The sequence below is a fragment of the Marmota flaviventris genome, chromosome 8 (assembly GCF_047511675.1).
Source record: "Marmota flaviventris isolate mMarFla1 chromosome 8, mMarFla1.hap1, whole genome shotgun sequence".
NCBI lineage: Eukaryota > Metazoa > Chordata > Mammalia > Rodentia > Sciuridae > Marmota > Marmota flaviventris.
In genome coordinates this window covers 106,845,498-106,862,744 of record NC_092505.1, presented here as the reverse complement: position 1 = coordinate 106,862,744, position 17,247 = coordinate 106,845,498, and positions in this window count along the sequence as shown.

Sequence of the window (17,247 nt, the reverse complement as noted above, 5' to 3'; positions counted from 1 at the left end):
CAGGGTCACTGCCTGTGACCAGTTCAGTCCACCACACTGCCCACCACCCCTTGTAAAGAATCCTATGATGTGATTTCTATTTTGTTTTGTTGAATATATGATTTAGAAACATTGACTATAATTTCAAACAATATGCATTTTTATGTGTTAACTTTATGTTCCTTGTTCACCTTTGCATGACACTTCAAATAGGGCTGTGGTTTGCCTCAATTCTGTATGCACACCTAGAAATAATAACTTAAACAGCATCCCTTCACCTGGCCCTGGCCTGCCATTCAGTGACAATAACACACCATTACTGTATCGATTAATTTTACTTAATAATTATTTTGTGGCTTTTTAACATATTCCCTTTCTCCCAGTGTATTAATTATTTTCTTGGATATGAGCCCCAAACAAGCAAATCTATTACTTATTGAAGAAAATATTGACATCAAACTATCAAGGAAGTAGAACCAGGTGTCAAATGTTGAATCTGAATGATAGGAATACAGGGAACTTTCTTTTGATCACTTTTTTTCTGTTCCTTTTTATATAATCACACTGTAAAAATATGTAATCTACCCTACATGTAAAAAAAACTCTGTACAATTACGGTATTAGTTAAAAATAAAACAGACTGAAATGCCCACAGAAGCCTTTCTGCACTACAGAACCAGCAGGGCTGGTCCGAGTGCCAGCCCACATGCAGAGGCCCTCCGACCTTCTTTTCACACCTCAGACCACAGCAGAGGCAGAACCAGGGATCCCAACATGTCCATCTGTCCAAGGGTACCCTTATCTAACGACAGTCCAGAGAATGGAATCCGGGCGTCCTGATGCCCTATCCTCTCTTTGTTCCTCAGATCCCACACGAGCCAGCTTCCTGAAATTTTCTAAAGAGATTTTATGAAGCTGGCATGGTGGCCCACACCTAGAATTCCAGCTCCTTGGGAGGCCAAGGCAGGAGGATCCCAAGTCCATGGTCATATGGCAACTTGGTGAGACCCTGTCTCAAAATTTAAAAAATAAAATAGCCTGGGATGGAGCTCCGTGGTAGGGGGGGTCCCAGGTTCAACTCCCAGTACTTCCCAACAAACTAAAGGCTTCCCAGAACAGTGAGCTGGGAACCAAGTGACCATTAACTCCCACCAGGAGGACCTGAAGGACCAGCTTCCGCACACAGCTGGGTCTGTCTGGGAACCAACTCTGAACCCTCCTGGGTGGCCAACTCCTCATCCAGTGCATCTCCCCACTCTGCCCATCAGAGGCTGGGCCTTATTAGTCAGGCCGGAATCAACGTCCCTGGACTCCCACGCTGTAAGCACTGCCCCCTCCTCTTGCAACAGCAGCCTGCCAGGGCAGGAATGAGGTCAACCTTATGGGTCTTTCTGCACAGTGACCCTGGTTGGAACAGTCCCCTGGTGCAGAGGAGCATGCGCTGTCCTTCCAAGGACAAGCCCAAGCCCGTGCTGGCTCTCCAGAGCCTGGGGGCACTGTAGGCTGGATGCCAGGCGCCCCGGCAGGGCCTGAGCAGCGTCACGAGAATGCCGAGCTGGGGTCTGTTCTGAACATGGTTCCCTAGGTGCTTCCTCTGGGCTCCCAGGCTCTCAGAGGTGTCCTGGGCACACTGTCCTGCTGCCCTCTTGGTACTCAGCAAGAAACCCTTTTAATAAAAATGTCCAACATTCTGGGGATCTTAAGTCCCTCCCCTGGCTCCTCAGAACCTCAGCTTGTTTAGCCTTAAAAGTCAGCAACTGACTCAGCTGGTCTCTGAGGACCCTCTGGCCCTAAAGTCCAATGACGAGATACATCTGAGGAAACCCTTGGACACAGGAAACAGGCACTGGAGTTTTCTTTCTTGAAACTTGGCTGGTTATCTATGCTCTAGTGGGGCCAGGGGCCTTGAGTGGGGCTGCCTCAGCACTGGACATGACTTCTGAGGAGGCTCCCAGTCCACTGCATGCCTCAGAAACTGGTCTCACTCAGGTCACTGGAAATTTGTTTTTTGCAAAACTCAGTAAACACTTGTAATGTAAAATAAAAGCAAATTGAAAACCACAGGGAGCATATTATGAAAAATCAACAAAGCAGAAATATACAGAAAATCATGTGCATATATCAACAGTTACAAATATCATTTTGGGGGTGGGGTTATTCTACTAGCTTTACTTCATTTTGTTGTTTTTTTTTTTTTTTTTGGAAATGGGATCAAATGAAACACATGACTCTGCTTGCTCCACTGAATAATGTGTGTTGGAGTTCTTTGCTGCACTGACCCATGGGCTTTAACTGCTGCCCAGCAGATACACCAAATTTTGTCTGCTTCTTTTTGTTAACCACTTTCTCCCTGATGGACATGTAGTTTGCTTCTAGGGGTTTTGCTCTTGCAAAAAAACACTGCAGAAAATTATCATTTTGCTCACCTACTGGATAATTTCTCTAAACTGGATATTTAGAAACTGAATTATTGGGGTTTTGGTAATGCATGTTTTACATTTTTAAAAAATTTTACAATTGCCTGACAATATGGGGGGAATCCTGCGTGTGCACAGGAGCGGCCGGGGGAAGCCAAGTCCTGGTGCAGGAGAGCCAGCTGGTGCTGGAAGCAGAGGCCAGAAGCAGGTGGGGAAGCACTGTGAGGGAGGCCGCAGTGCAGTGTCCACGAGGCAGGGCTGAGGCACGCTGGGCCCTGGTTCAGGCTGGGCCTGGGGTCGCAGAGCAACTGCGCCTTCTGGATGTATGGCAGGGCAGAGCTTCGCTGGATGCTCCCAGACCTCATGTCCAGAGCAGAACCAAAGCCCCAATCTTCCTGCAACGTCCCTGGCACCCTCTGCTGACGAAGCTGGACACCGTGTCTCCATCTCAGAGCAGGTACTGGAGGGTGGACCTGGGCTGAGGTAGTGCATTGCCCGCTGGATAACTGGCAGGATGGTCAGTGGTGGGTCCACTCCTTCCTGGGGGCTGCAGAGGGTGATACTCTAGCTCCTCCGTCAGCTTCTGGAGGGAGGGGGTCCCCACGTCCCCTCCTGGACAACAGAGCACAGTGCGTCCACTCCACTGACAAGACGTGCCTCTTCTCACCGGGGTGGGCCCTCGAGTCCCGGTCCTCCATGCTCCAGGTCTGGTCTGAGCTCCGCTGTGGCCCGCTGTGCCCTTTCTTCCTGGTCCCTGCTTGGCTCCGGTGAAGCTGTTGTCTTGTCCCTCCTGAGGCCTCTTCTGCCCACTCGTCCCCTCAACCGAGGGCACAAGTGCTGCTTTCCATCCCTCTCAGCTGACCTCGAAGACACCCCTGCAACGAGTGGTGGTCAGTTCTGTGGACAGGGAAGGGAGCTCTAGAGGAGAGGCAGGCACTCCAGGCCTGGCAGCTGGTAAGGGACAGCTGGGCTTAGCGAGTGAGGCTGCTTAACCCACCCCGGTGCTGGGACCAGCAGGGCTCACCCGCCTCTTCGGACACCTTCAGGCCGCCTGGCTTCTCATCACTCCTATGTTGTCTTCTCAATTTCCAGGTCACTGACTGTGTTCTTCAGGTTGTGTCCTCCTGGCCTCACCGCTGGACACTCTCTGGGATCAGCCTCCACAGCCAACCCAGGCCTGCATTTCCAGGTTGGGCTTTCTCTGGCTGTAACCTGGAGCCACCGGATTGCGGTTCATTGTTGCTCTCAGACAGGTGGGACACAAGCCGAGACCCTCCAGTCTGGACGGTTCTGTTTTTACCCCCCTACCTCATCATTTCTTCCCTCCCAGCCCTGCCCAGAGGGACTGAGGACAGGACAGGGAGGTCTCTCAGGGGCAGGCATGCTGGCAGGGGGTGGGAAGGGAGAGCACAGACCCTCCGTGAGACCTGCTCTCTCCATCTGCACTCCGGGAAGCCATGAGCCAGCCTCAGGTCAGCTGTTGGGACAGTGAAAATCCCACCGAAGTCCTCCTTCCCTCTCTGGCTTCTGGGCCCACCCTTCCTCCTCCAGACACACCGGCTCCTGAGCCCCCTCCTCCACCCCACTCCTTCCTCTGCCCCTCTCTCCCTCCTTTCCTTCCTCCTGCCCAGGCTTTACTGGCAAAATCAAACCAAATAACAGAGGAATGAGGAGCAAGTAAACAGCCACCCACCTTCCCTCCAGGCCCTGGAAGCAGCTTCCTCACCTCCGCTGACAGCCTCATGTTTCAAAGTGCCTGGCCCTCATTCAAGGCCAGCGGCAGTGGCAGCAGAGTTATTGTGCCGAGATGAAGGCAAATCCAGGCAGTTTCTATTTTTAGGTGCAATTGTGTTTCTGGAAAAGCCTGTACATCCCATAATAGGAAATCCTGAGAGTGTGAAGACTGTTTCCTGCCAGTTGAAGCACTGTTGTCTTTGGCTGTTCTGACTATGAGACCACGCTCAACGAGGATTCTCATTGAGTAGGTCCAGGACAAGGGCCTCTGCACTTTGCCAGAAAAGTGAGTCTCTCTAGCTGCTCACTGTGCCCTCCTCTGCACAAGCTCAGGGCTGAGGCGTCTTTCCGCTGCTCCACGTTCGGAGACTCCTTGTGGGTGGCGTGGGTGGCCGTGGGGAGACCCTGAACAACACAGATGCCTGCAGCTGCTCTGTGCACACCTCAGGTGTCTTCTCTCCCCTTCCTCTTGTGGGGAGCTGGTCTGCCCCAGCAGACAGTGGCCAAGGGCGTGACCTCTGGACCACTATGAGACTGATTGGGACCTGGTGACAAGTGGTTCTGTGTGCTCCAAGCTGTTGGGTTCCTGAGGGTGTATTGGCCTCACCATCACAGGTGTCCACTCAGATCCTACGTCCAACAGCCTTAAGAGATCCTCTTTCCTTTCCCGGGTGTGGCATTACTGAGGGAATGGCCAGCTTCTCTGGCAGGAGTTGAGGAAGAGCTGCCACGCGTGTGTGTGGTGTGGTGTGTTGCAGGACCCTTCCTCAAGGGCCTCCTTCCTTTCAACCCGCGAGCCCTGGACCGTGGAATGGATTCATCTAGCACTGGGCGAGGGATTGCAGGTTTCCAGTGCAGTGAGTGGTGCCTGGCTTCTGCTCATTTGATCGTGATCTTCTTGATTGTTTATATAAGGTGATACCCTCACTGGTTGCCCATGATCTCACCCTGGCACACCTTGGCTATCAGCCATCACCAGGGGTCCCTGAAGGTCAGACCTCCAGCTTGTCTTTATGCCTCATTTTCCATTATGAATCATGACAATTACTTCTGCCTTTCCTGTGCTGGTCCAGGGCCTCCATGTAGCCTTTGTTATTCCAATAGCACAATCCGCATTGCCTCTGAGCCCAATTCAAAGGCAACATCTCCTACTGGCAATATTGACCTCCCTAAGACAGCCACCACAGAGCCTCCCAGGGAAGCAGGTGTCTCCCTAACTAGGGGACTCCTTAGTACCTGAGCAGAGGGTGTGTCCTCCAGGACCTCACCTGAGCCGTGAGAGAGTGCCCCCATGTCAATATCTCTGCCCTCCCCTGCTTGTCTTCCATCCCTGCCTGCCCTGCCTCCATCCTCCAGCATCCACTCCATCCAGGAGCTGTCATTAGCCAGGGCTGTTGTGGTGAATGACCCCTTTCTTCCTACAGCAGGAACACTCCTTCCCTACCCAAGCCTTTCTTCAACTTGGCCATAATTATTGGTAGCAAAGAGGAGAGGCAGGATTGGCTCTTCAGGGCAGCAACATTGTCTGGGGGACCTGGCTCAGGGAGAGCTTTTCCTGACCCCTGGGTGGGGAGAAGTTGCTCATCTCTAGTGGGTGGGAAGGGACTATTTCTGCCAGCCCAGAGGTTCTTGGGAATCTGGGGGTTGAACACTCTCAGGCATATCACCCCTAGCTCCCTGTTTGGCTGCCAGGTCCCACTCCTTATCAGGATCTTCACTGCCCCATAGAGACCCTGCAGGGCTGTGACTTCAACCTCCTTCCTTACTCCAACACTCAGTCAGGACCTAGATCTGACAGTCTTCATGATCTGCAGGAGATGAAAGCATTTAAATGGCGCCATGAAATCTTCTGGCCTTCACACTGTGTTCCAAGTTTATGGTCAGCTGGCTTGAGCCTGTCATCTTCTTTTGGGGTTTCAATTTCAGTTAACTAATCAACTCTGGTCTGTTGCTGCCATATCTCTAAAGTGCCGGCGCTCTTGCATTAGCAGGATGTATCTCCTTCCAGCAAATTCCATCTCAATTCACTGCAGATGACAATTTCACAGAACTTATCTGCAAGATAAGATGAAAAGCTTTCAGAGTCTTTTGAAACTCTGCTTAATACCAGCATTGGGGTCTTGTTCCCTTTGGGCATGTGAGTGATTCCATTCCAGACCCCCATCCCGAGGGTCTCATCCCAGGCCCACTGCTGGTGCCCACCATCCCAGGATGGGTACTCCCTGAATCAGACCCTGACACAAGGATCTGAGTGCAAGGCGTTTAACTGCAAAAGGATCCAGAAAGCACTAGCAGAGATGGAGCAGGGCATGAAGCCAGTACAGGGCATGGTGTCCAGCAGGAACCTCCATGGAAGCCTGGGGCTTAACTGTGCTGTTAACACTGTTGAACAGCATCACTGCTGCCCAGGGATGAGGAAACACCTCCTGCCATGGCTGAGCGCTGCTTCTGGGGGCATTCACTTGATGACAGCCCCAAAAGCCCCAAGCAGAGAACCAGGGGTTCCAGTTGAAGAACTGGCCATCTCCCTGCAGGGGAGGTGACCCATGGTTCCAGGGACACTTTGCTCTGGGATGCCAGGAGTGGCCCCCTGGTGGAAAAATCCCACACACCAGCTCCTGTGGATTAACACTGTCCCTCTGGGTAACAATGCTGCATCCCAGGGAAGAAAACCCGTTGAAAGGTCGCCCCTTAGGTGAAAACTTCAGGCACTGCGGTAGGAAGGTGATTTTGAGATTCAGGATTTTTTGCAGAGCCCCTCAACATATATGGAAGGTACTAACAGCGCTGGCATGCGTTGTCTTGGCCTGCAGAACACGTTCCCATCCGCTGACCTCATAGCATGCAATGAAGACTGCAGTCTGGGAACCAAGTGACATGCTAGGGTGGCGGCAGACCGGGGGCTCCATGGCGGGCCTTGTGATCCTGTGTCCCTAGGCCAGCCTGTCCTGTGAGCTGCCCCACGCACTCACTGTGAGAGAGCACCTGGGAGACACGTGCACACACCATCCTGATACTGCTCAGAAAGTCTCACACACGGGAAAACCTGAGGACTCTAAGGTGTCCCGAGAGGGAATCAGAGGAGCCCCGAGCACTTGCGGGAACGTCTTCAAGTTAGAAGGCTTAGGGTCCTGATGGATTCCCGACGTCAGCATCATCCAATCCCTGGGATTGGCCCTGCAGGAGGCCCCCGGTCCAGCGGGCATGCAGTGACCTTCTAGGCCCACAAGAGGGAGCCAGTGTGGCGCGGGCAGCTGTCGGCCGCACCCGCAGGAGGCTGGGCGCGGAGCCCAGGTGGGGAAGGAAGAGGTCCTGGGGAGCAGGACAGAGGCCTGAGAGAGACCCAAGCTCCGAGTGACGCAGAGGCGCTGACGTTTGCATTAACCGCGTTTAACGTAAAAACGCGTGCGTGGGGATTCCACGGTTTACTCGCACTGCCGAGTGTGCGTGGTTTTCTGGACTCAGCGGACGAACGCGTGCAGACGCGGAGCGCAGACGCGTGGAGAGCCGAGCGCTGGGAACTCCGCGTGCGCGGCTGCCGGGGAGACGGGCGAGGCTCCCGGCCGGGGTGCCCTGGCCTCCGGACCCCCCCCCCCCCCCCCCCGGCCTGTGCATCGCCTTCCCTGTGGTTTCAGCCGCCGCGTGGCTGCCTTGAGCATGCACCCAGCAGACAGGAATCCGTAGACATCGCCCACGGGGCCGCGGTTCCCACCGGACTGTTGCGATTCCGCCCTTCAAGGAGAAAAGCCCTGAATGCCTGACGCCGCAAATGAGCTACCGACTTAACTGTTGGAACTTCACTAGAAACAACAGCGAAGCAGCCATTGAGGTTGCCTCTCAGAAACCTCTATTTAGAGAATGCGTTCTGGGTATCCTAGGGGCACAGCCGTAAAGCAAGGAGAATAAAGTTAATCAAACACCATAGACCCCATATATCTAATTGACACTTTCTCTGTAAACCGCAAGAATCGATGTATTTATTCCAGGAATACCCAAAGCACTTGGCTTAGGAAATCACCTTGAGTCCATTTAGGAGAAATAAAAATAAAATCAATTTATGCCGTGCCTCTTTGGGGCTCTAAATATTACTGAAGTGTGTTTATTCATCTGACTTAAGCTGTAGTGACGCAAAGCTTTTCTGGACATTAATCCACCCTGGAAGGATGAAGACTCACCACACCCACTGGAAGACAGGGATGAGCAGGAGCCAGAATCTACCAGCCTGGCGCCTTCACGTCAGAGTTGGAGCTTTCTGTTGGAAGAGGCTGGCCTCTCTAGCTGCTCACTGCCTCTGGGATCATCCTGCTTCCCACACTGCTGACTGGGAGGAAAGCCTGCAGGTGGGGGCCACCTCTACTCACTCGTAGCTTTTCCCAAGGCTGGTCTCCCTGGTCTGCGACCTGGGGGGTGGGAGGCTTCAGCCTCCCGGATGCTTCCCAACTTCCTGCACATCACAAGTGCAGAAAGGGCTAATCCTTGTATAAAAAGTTAAAACTAAAAACTAGCACTGGAATTCAGAAGCCTCTCTATGAAGGTTGGTGGAAAAATCCATTGTGTGTTCCTCAGGTGATGGTAAGTATGGAGTTTGCATGGAACTTCCAAAGCAGATCTTTAGCGTTTTCAATGAGGAGCTTGAGTTTGCTTTTTTGCCCCTCATTTGTTTGCATGAGGTTTTATGCACAAGATGACCCCTTGCAACAAGTCCTTGAGACATTTTCATGATGAGGTCTTCAAAGTTTTGATAGTTATTATCACTGACTTTGCATCTGAAGATAAAAATTTTAAGCCCAACTTTATGACCATTCAAAATGTTACAACATTTGAAATTGCACCCAAAGAGAACCTAATTATCCTTCTTCTTGATTCATCAACAGAGGGAATGTGGGCCTTTTCTGTGGTGAGGGGAAAGATGTGGAGTGCAGTAGAGTGCTTTCAGATTGAGTATTTCAAAGCCAGGGGCCCCACCCTGCCGAAAGCACCACTGTGGTATTTAGCTTGCAACTGGAGTGGAAGGATCTGGGGGATTTGGAGACAGAGATTAGGGCGCTCTGAGGGCTGGGGATCCCATAGGGCTTCCTGTCCCCGCTTTACCCGCTGGCCACATGGTGGGTCCCTGGACCCAGATTCTCCCACAGCTGCCTATTCCTTGTTCAGACAGGCAGTGCTGCCCCTCAGCTCATGGGTGGACCAGGTGGGGCGCTTCCTGGACTTGCTACAGATCATTCTGCAGGAGCGAACACCAGGGTAACTTGTGCTGCTCTAGGCCCCTGGGCCATCAGGAGGCCTTGGGAAACCGGGGTCTTGGGAGCACTAGGTGCCCTTCAGAGCATCAGCTGGTGCTGCAAACCTCGATGGGAAGTTGTCTTCTAGGTTGGGCTCAGGAGTGTTACTAACACCACTCAAGCTACTCAGCTAGAGGAGCAGGAAGGCGTCCCAGGCCACAGCTCCACAGATATCGGATGCCCGCAGCCAGCTTTGCACCAGGGCCAGGCTCTCTTAGGGATCCCTGAGGTTAGCCACAGCCACAGGGATCTTCTCTAGGGACCTGTCACTACTAAGATGAGACCAACAGCTTCTTTGCTCTTCAAAGTAAAATATCTAAGATTTGTTCCAGATGCATTTTGAACAATAGCATTAGAAAAAGTGGTCACCTGGTGTAAAGGAAACACCTCATCTGGAAGTTCAGTTTCTCATGTTGGCAAAGCCAGGCTCTTCCTCTTTTATCCTCCGGGGAGATTCTGCTGACTTCTGGAAGCGCTCGTCAATGCCAGTTAAGCTGGGCATGGGAACGAGGGCAAGCATGCCCCCTCTGTGGGCAGACTCCATGGCCTTCCAGCCGCCTTTCCAGAGCCCTATAGCCTGTACAGTCCTCGCAGAGGCCAGCTAGTGCCTGGGCGAGCCCAGGATTGGCCGGTCAGGAGCAGCTGTCAACCTGCTGCCACTTCCCTCCTATTCTTCCTTCCCATATGGCCTCCCTGTGGGCAGCACAGGTGCCACCTGAGCCCCTGCAGTGTGGCCCATCCCATGCCTTCGAGTGCGGTGGTAAGCTGTCCACGCCTGCGGGTCCTCACAGGGGGTGACTTGTGTAGTAACCTCAGGGAAACACCAAGAATGGAGGCTGGTGACAGGAAGCACTTACGGTGTCCTCCACACATGGTCACCATCAGCAGCTGTTCAGGCAGCTGTGCCACCATTAACTCTGCATGGCATTGCCCACATGGTTATGTGGCTGGGAATGTCCATGGGAGGTGTCGCTCACCTCCCCGACCCCATCGCTTCTTTAAGGCTCCTTCCCTCAGAGTGCAGCTCCTGGCGTTGAGGAAGCCTGAAGTTGTCCTCACTAGCTGGGTTCCTGTATGGTCTCTGCTAGCCTCTCAGTGAACAGGCTGCTGGTGACAGTAGGGTAAGGGCCCCAGGTCCCCTGCCCCAGCTCTCCCATGGCCGGGCTGTAGCCCTTTCCTGTCCTCTCTTGTGGCACCCGCTGGCTCCCTGGTGCTGCAGTGGGAGGGCTGGAGTGGAGAGCTGGTATCCCAGGCCATGGGCAGCCTGTCTGCGATGGCCCTTGGGGCTCCGTCGTGCTGTTGGTGTGCTTGGCCCGGGAGGGTTGCTGAGTCCTGTCCCACCCTGTCCTCAGGTTTTATGATCAGCACCTGGTTGTCAACCCTGCTTCCCTCCCACAAAGCAGAATATTGCTCAATGTGCCTACCCTCTGTCACTGTTGTCCCCTCTGACCCCACAGTGTCCCTATCTGCCAAGAGTAAGGCTAGACAGCCCCTTTCAGTCCTTGTGGTCAAGTATCTGTGCTCATCCCAGCCCCCACCTGTGGCCGATGGATGAGCCATGAAGGAAGTTGGGGTGTTCATTGCTAACCACCACCAGGGAGGCTGGGCAGGTGAAAATGCCCCGGGGTACATTGACAAGTGTTGCTCTTTAAAATTGAGAGGTCCACGGCCCTCTGGTTAGCCCCCATTTTATACTGGTTAGTTGTTCACAGCCAACGGCAGGCAGAATGCCAAGACAGCCCAAGACCAGCACCCCAGCCCCAGGTGCTCACCTTGCATCACCCAGGGTGGGAGTAGGTCCCCAATGCATGAGCTCTCAGTCCTGTAATTCAGCTACTGATCAATTGGCTGTGAGCTAATAAAGGAGATTATCCCTCATGGGTGTGACCTTGGGAAGAAGGTGAAGTATATGAGATGCCCTCTTCTGGATGCCAAGCCACCCCATGAACATCCGTGGATGGTCAGGGACCTCAGTCCTTCCTGCATCCGCAAGGAAGGAATCTTGCCAGTGACCTGAATGGGGCTGGAGGCAGATCTTTCCAGGGTGACCTTCCAGATGAGGACACAGCCAGCAACACCTCCACTTTAGCCTTGTGAGGTCCCGAGCAGAGGATCTGGCCCAAGCTGAGCTGGGCTCTTGCCCACAGCAGCTGGAGATAGCGGGTCTGCATCATTTTAAACCACCGAGTTAGTGGTGCTTCATGACGCACCAATAGGAAATTAATAACCTCTGTTCCATCTTGAAATAAAATGCACAGACAACATACTCTACTTATTCACATAAATTTAAAAATATCAACGTATTATGCTAACTACCTTATAAGGAGAAGTAAGGAGACAGTGTTCCTGAGAGAAGTCCCTGTATTTCAGTAGTGCTCCCCAGGCATGTCACCCTAGAAGATCTGTGGAGGAGGCAGAGGTTGCATCTGTCCACTGAACCACCAGCGTCAGGGGACAGATTCAGTCTGACCTGGTGTCAAGCACTGTGGATGATTTTCCAAAATCGCTAACAACTGCTGTAAAATTCTGTTCAGAAAAAAGTCCAACCTTCTGTGTGTGTAGTTACATTTCCAAAAATGCCAGTATATGTTAAAATCTTGCAAAAAAAAAATCATGCTTATGTTGGGTTTTATGTGCCAATAACCATGCACAGATCTCTCACCTACTTTACTGTCCAAGGTGACCTCCACAAGCCTTCCAGTGTGGGGCAGAAGCCCAGCCACTGCGGACCAGGAGCCACCACCCCCTCCCCCCAGTTTCCAAAGCGACCCTAGGGGATGGTGCTGCTGGGGTGCACCCAGTGGCAGGGAGACATTCAAGTGTTATTGCACCCAACCCCCATGCTCTCTTTGGTTGTTGAGAAAAGGTTCGTGGTTAAACACATAAAATATTTTCCCGAATAGGCTTTCTAGTTTGTTTGGCAAAATGACAATATTTAAATTAAAAATACTAAAACCCTAAGTGGCGACTGCAAATAAACAAGCTGGCAGTGGCCCCTGACCTCTCACTAGGGCAGCGTCTCAGCAGGAATCTGAATGGGGCAGAGCTGGGGGCCCAGAGCCCTGTGGGCGGAGCGAGGGTCCTGACTCAGCTCTGGGCAGTGGCCAGTCGGGGGGGGTGGCAGGGCGACCCAGATGCCAGGTGGTCGCAGCTGCTGCCCCCAGGGGTGCACTGGAGAAGCCCAGCAGCTTGGCCCATGGGAAAGGCAGGGCGGCCTGGAGGCCTGGCCGTCCACCCCAGTGCCTGCCTGCGAGGAGCCCTGCGAGGAGCCTGCTTGGAACAGTACAGTGGGGCGCTTCCAGGAGAAGTCACCGCTCCCCAGCGACGCCTGGGGCCCTTGGGAGGGAGGCTTTCCTGGGGGAGTCCCTTCCTGTCCAAGGCTGCGAGGCCACAAAGCCCGAGAAGCCCGCGGTCTTAGTCCTTGACACCTGTTAGTGTAAAACCGAACAGGAACACCAGGACCTCTGGGATGGAAGCCACAGATGCTGGGTTCCAGTGAGTCTCTGCCCAAGAGAGGCTGGGGTCGGCAGCTGCAGCTCTCGGTGGTTCCTGGCCTGGCCTACATGAAAGAGTGCACTGCTGTGAGCTGTCCCCTGGCCCGGCTCCCCCCTTCTCCCTCTGCCAGCCTAGCCTGCACCTGGGCAGCCGACCCAAGAGGGAACATTGCCACTTCCGGTCAGGAAGGGCTGCTTCACTCAGTTCCACAGACAGACAGCTAGAAAGAATGTCCAACAGACAGACAAAGAACCAGCCAAACAACCAGACAGCCAGACAGAGACAGTGAGCCAGACAACAGACAGCCAGCCAGCCAGACAGACAGACAGTCACACAACCAGCCAGACAGAAAGACAGGCAGCCAGCCAGCCAGACAGCCACACAGACAGAAAGACAGACAGATAGACAGACAGCCAGACAGCCACACAGACAGAAAGACAGACAGACAGCCACACAGACAGAAAGACAGCCAGACAGACAGCCACACAGACAGACAGAAAGACAGACAGGCAGCCACACAGACAGACAGACAGCCACACAGACAGCCACACAGAAAGACAGACAGGCCGACTGCAGCAGCTTCTCATCTGGAAAGCAAGAATACCTTGCTGAAGCTTCCTGGCCAGTGGTCATCACTCAGTCTCACCCAGCAGTGAGGATGTCAGGTGACCTCTCCTTCCCACTCACACTGTGGAAAGGACTTGGGGAGAAACATAGAGCAGACTGGGAGTTCCTGCTTTAGGACCCCTCGGTGGCCTGGAAAAGCTGGATTCTGTCTCTTTCCTGGAGCCAGACCTGTACTCAGGGGCACTGCCTTCCTCCATTCCAGAATATACCCTTCTTAATATTTTAATACTTTAAAATTGGGATGCACTTGGTACATCTCTTCACATTATGATGGGTACCATTTTGTTTTCTTTCATAGTATGTAAAATGATGGTGCATCTAATAATTAATAGCATCATGGATTCAATGAGGTATGACAGATAGGCAAGGCAGCCATGGAGAGAAGCTTTTCTGAGATGTGAACAAGTAGGACATGCACTGTGGTGAAATCCCAGGTGGCCCAGATCTCAGGTGTCAGATCTGAAGCGTTCCCAGAGTCCCAAAAGGTACCATCACACTCAGTTCTGCTGCTATAACAAAATGTCACAGAAGGGTGCTTTGTTGTTTTTGGTGCTGGGGATTTAATCCAGGGATGCTCTACCATTGAGTTACATCCCCAGCCCTTTTATTTTTTATTTTGAGACAAGGTCTCACTAAGTTACTTAGGGCCTCTCTAAGTTGCTGAGGCCAGCCTTGAACTTGTGATCCTCCTGGCTCAGACTCTAGAGTTGCTGGGATTACAAGCATGCGCCACCACACTCAGGAGACTGGGAAGTTTAAACAACAGACATTTATTTCTCACAATTCTGGAGGCTGCAGAGTCCAGGATAAAGGCACTGGCAGGTTTGTTCTTGATGAGGGAGCCATCCAGTGGGCTTTCTCACCTGCAGATGACCATCTTCTCCCAGCAAGCTCTCTGGTCTTTTCCCATAGGGCACTGGTCTATCATGAGGGCTCTCGACATGACCACCTCCCAGAGGGCCACCTCTAGTGACCACCACGTCAGGGACCAGTGCTGCAGGCATAGATTCAGTCCACAGCACAGACTGCAGCCATCACCTGGATGGGTGACAGGTTTCCTGCATCAATTCTGATTGAACGCAGCATGCACAGTGGTGGGGTGGTTCCTGTCCATGCCTTGCCAAGGAGGGTCATTTTTGAGGTGCCACAAAACATACAACCTTGACCCTTCTCAGGTCAATAATTTCTACCAACGACTTTAACAAAGGTATCTTGCAGTTGCTTATCTAATGATTTATGGCTTCTTCAAAGCACAGTGGAAAACGATTCCCACTGAATGAAATCCACAATGTGGCACTTAACTGAATCAAATGGGTTTTCATTTGTGTTCAAAGAATCAATGGCATGTGTGTCAGAAGGTGCAGGAGGGCACAGGACCGACCCTGGTGAGCAAGGTCTTGTTCAGCATCACGTCTGTGTGAAACAGGAGTGGAAGAGAGTGTGAGAATGGATAGGCAATGAAATCGCAATCCAGGATGTGTTTTGATCTTAATACATCGACTTTACTGGACTCTGGACACAGAAGGACTGTGTACAGCAGTTTCTGGGCTTGGGCACTGTTGACCCACTGGAGAGCTGCTACGGGTGGGACAATTGGTAATGACAGGTGAAGCTCTCTTCAGAGCTGATTGCCAAGCACTGACACTCACTTGTACTGAGAACTTCATTTGGGGACTAATCAAAACCCCAGTGGTGACCGCCTAAGCAATCACACTCGCTCTCCAGAAAACAAGAAAGGAGAAGGGGAAAGGGTGTGCCTCCTGAGCCTGCCCTCCTTAAAAATATCACCAATAGCTTCCAGTTACTTCTCATCAATGACTCAATAATAAGACAGGCCAGGGAGTGTGGTTTTCTTAACTGCGGTGGACACTACTGGGTTTCAGTTAGTGAGGAAGAAGGGAAAAGGGAGATCTGAGGGGCAGCTGACAGCCTCTGCCAAATCCTTCAAGCTAGTTCGAATCAAAGGGAAGGACACAGGGAGTTCCACCGGAACTGGGAGCAGGCAGTGTGGTCTGGCCTCCTGGGACGGCGGGCTCCTGGCACAAAGTGGCCCCTCAGGGAGCCTCCTGGGGCTGTGTGGCCTCCAGTCTGTTCTTCACCCAGTGCAAGGCCGGTGAAGCAGGCAGTCATTCTGTTCACTGCATTTTTGCTTCTCTTTGCACATGGTTGCTCCCTGGGTCCATCCTCAGGGAAACTGCAGGAGCTGGGGGGCTTCTCTGACTGACCCCAGCTTCCCAGGAAAGGAAAGGAAATCTCTCCCTCTGGCTGAGGCTACCCCTGGTCCAGCTGTCTGTGGAAGGATTTTACCCTTCTGCTAGGTCCGTGTGTACATGTGCAAGCTGGGGTGAGAGGGGTGGCCCAGAGGTGCTGTCCTCAGCCGGAACAGAGCCTGTCTCTTCTAAACGGTCAAAACACAGTCCACGAGCTTCCATTTGTGAAAATATTCGCTATCCAGAAGGTTCAAATCAGAAAAGAAAAACCTGACAATGAAATTATCAAGGCCCTGCCAGGGGCCATTTAAACTGTCACCTCAGGAAAAAGGCAGGTTATGTCCTATATCCCTCTTTGGTGCTTTCCAAACCTACAAAAAATTTAAAAAGCCACTTATTTCAGACATGAGTGGGATCACCCAGCTAGCCAGGATGCGTCATCTCTGTCCTGCTAAGTGAACGCGGTTCACTGTCTGCCTGGAGTCTGGCATGGCTCTTGGTCAAACAGGCTCCACATTTCCATGAGCTCTAAGATCTGAATATGAGCCAGCTCCACCCCATCCAGGGTAATTGTTGACAGCTGTGTCTTGAAAGCGTTTCTTTTGTTGCTCATCTTGCTGAGTGAGTCGAATTGCTTCATTAACATTTAGGCCATGTTACGCATTCAAGTGCTCACGAGGTATTTGGATTTCATATGAGCTTTTTTTTCTTTTTTTAAATACTTCTTGTTCCAAACATGACAAGCCTCTATTTCTGTAATGAGTTTTTGTGTACAGGGTGCTATTGAATGTGGATTTGCATCTCTGTTCATTTGTCATGCAAAGTCGTTCAGAAATGATTGCTGCAGGTCAACCTGGTTATTAAGGCCTTTTAGATTTGGGGAGAGCACATTTCCAATCATTCCTCAGAGCAGAGATGCCTGTTGGTGCTTCCCACCCAGGAGGAGTGTCAGCTCCCCAGGGTGTTTGTGGGGGCTGTCCCTCCAGACAAGATGATCTTTATGGCTTCCCAGAGCCATCCCAAATAAATGTACGGTTGAAGCAAAAAGCAATGAACTTGCTGTGAAATCTCAACCTCAAAATAAATCCTCTTACGTACCCTTCTCATGAGATTTGTGCTCTAAACCACCTCTCCTTGGGGATCTGGGGGCTTTGTAGCAAGTTGCCACTGCTGGGGTCCAGGTCCCAGGACAGACGGGCCTCCTGCCACAGATGCCTCTTCCTTCCTAGCAGGATCCCAGTTACCCCACATGCCAGTGCACCCTGCTCAGGGCACTCTCCCCCCAGATGCCCTTGCAGGTAGAGGTGGCCCCTGGCACCCAAATCCTGCCAGTGAGATGTAAAGGAAAGCCACGCAACAAACCTTTGGCTTCCCAGAGGAGGTGAGCTCGCTGCAGGCCTGGAGCTCTTGACCCTCTGCCTCTTCCCACCGCCTCTTTTCAGATCTGAAGCGATGTGCAAGGGCTGGAGGTACAGCAGTCATCCTGCGGATGTGGGCCCCGGT